Source organism: Herpailurus yagouaroundi, unplaced genomic scaffold (assembly GCF_014898765.1).
Source record: "Herpailurus yagouaroundi ecotype Mexico unplaced genomic scaffold, PumYag 67623, whole genome shotgun sequence".
Lineage (NCBI taxonomy): Eukaryota > Metazoa > Chordata > Mammalia > Carnivora > Felidae > Herpailurus > Herpailurus yagouaroundi.
The window spans coordinates 1280024-1282188 of record NW_024420424.1 but is presented as its reverse complement, the minus strand read 5'-3'; the positions used below and the strand labels follow the sequence as shown (position 1 = coordinate 1282188).

At 37.6% G+C, this 2165-nt stretch overlaps 1 non-coding gene across 1 annotated transcript; it reads right to left on the bottom strand.

Annotated features, from left to right (window-relative positions):
• Positions 1 to 376: 376 nt before the first annotated feature.
• LOC121025373 (U6 spliceosomal RNA) lies at positions 377 to 483 on the bottom strand. The gene has a single exon (XR_005788022.1). It is a non-coding gene; the product is annotated as a U6 spliceosomal RNA (small nuclear RNA).
• Positions 484 to 2165: the final 1682 nt, after the last annotated feature.

The window sequence follows — 2165 nt, the reverse complement described above, 5'->3', positions numbered from 1 at the left end:
CTTGTCCAAATTCTGTTTTCATTTCCTTTTTATATATACCCAGAAGTGAAATTGCTGGATTTTATGTTGGAACTCTTTATTTTTTGAGAAATTTTAATATTGTTTTCAATAGAGTTTGAAGAAATTTACACTGACACCAACAGTGTATAAGTGTTCACTTTGCACCACATCCTCACAAGCATTTGTTTCTAATCTTCTTGATTACATTTATTCAAACAGGCATTAAGTAGGTAATAACTCACTGGTTTTGATTTACATTTTGCTGATGATTAATGATATTAAGCAACTTCTCATGTGTTGAACATTTTGAGCTCCTCTTTGGAAATTTCTATTTAGTTCTGCCTATTTTATTTTATTTTATTTTATTTTATTTTATTTTAATATGGAACGATTCACGAATTTGTGTGTCATCCTTGCGCAGGGGCCATGCTAATCTTCTCTGTATCGTTCCAATTTTAGTATATGTGCTGCCAAAGCGAGCACAGTTCTGCCCGTTTTAAAAAGAAATGAAGTACTGACATGTGTTATAACATGGATGAACCTAAAAAAATATGCTGAAACCATACAAAAATGTTCATGAGGTATGACAACCTTTAAATAAAATTCTAGAAATAGAAACTCATTTATAATTGTAGAAAGCAAGTCACTGGTTGTCTGGGAAATGAGGGAAAAGAGAAGAGACAGATTAAAAAATGACGAGAGCAAACTGTTCAGAGTCATCAATAAGTTCACTGTCTTGATAGAGGCAATGGCTTAATTTACCTCAAATATACATCAAATAAATAAAATCTCATCAAGCTGAACAATATTAATATGCATGTTGTATTTATTTATATATTTATTTACTTATTTATTTATTTATTTTTAATATATGAAATTTATTGTCAAATTGGTTTCCATACAACACCCAGTGCTCATCCCAAAAGGTGCCCTCCTTAATACCCATCCCCGACCCTCCCCTCCCTCCCACCCCCCATCAACCCTCAGTTGGTTCTCAGTTTTTAACAGTCTCTTATGCTTTGGCTCTCTCCCACTCTAACCTCTTTTTTTGTTTTTTCCTTCCCCTCCCCCATGGGTTTCTGTTAACTTTCTCAGGATCCACATAAGAGTGAAACCATATGGTATCTGTCTTTCTCTGTATGGCTTATTTCACTTAGCATCACACTCTCCAGTTCCATCCACGTTGCTACAAAAGGCCATATTTCATTTTTTCTCATTGCCACATAGTATTCCATTGTGTATATAAACCACAATTTCTTTATCCATTCATCAGTTGATGGACATTTAGGCTCTTTCCATAATTTGGCTATTGTTGAGAGTGCTATGAACATTGGGGTACAAGTGTCCCTATGCATCAGTACTCCTGTATCCCTTGGGTAAATTCCTAGCAGTGCTTTTGCTGGGTCATAGGGTAGGTCTATTTTTAATTTTCTGAGGAACCTCCACACTGCTTTCCAGAGCGGCTGCACCAATTTGCATTCCCACCAACAGTGCAAGAGGGTTCCCGTTTCTCCACATCCTCTCCAGCATCATAGTCTCCTGATTTGTTCATTTTGGCCACTCTGACTGGCGTGAGGTGATATCTGAGTGTGGTTTTGATTTGTATTTCCCTGATAAGGAGCGACGCTGAACATCTTTTCATGTGCCTGTTGGCCATCCGGATGTCTTCTTTAGAGAAGTGTCTATTCATGTTTTCTGCCCATTTCTTCACTGGGTTATTTGCTTTTCGGGTGTGGAGTTTGGTGAGCTCTTTATAGATTTTGGATACTAGCCCTTTGTCCGATATGTCATTTGCAAATATCTTTTCCCATTCCGTTGGTTGCCTTTTAGTTTTGTTGGTTGTTTCCTTTGCTGTGCAGAAGCTTTTGATCTTCCTAAGGTCCCAGTAATTCACTTTTGCTTTTAATTCCCTTGCCTTTGGGGATGTGTCGAGTAAGAGATTGCTACGGCTGAGGTCAGAGAGGTCTTTTCCTGCTTTCTCCTCTAAGGTTTTGATGGTTTCCTGTCTCACATTCAGGTCCTTGATCCATTTTGAGTTTATTTTTGTGAATGGTGTGAGAAAGTGGTCTAGTTTCAACCTTCTGCATGTTGCTGTCCAGTTCTCCCAGCACCATTTGTTAAAGAGACTGTCTTTTTTCCATTGGATGTTCTTTCCTGCTTTGTCA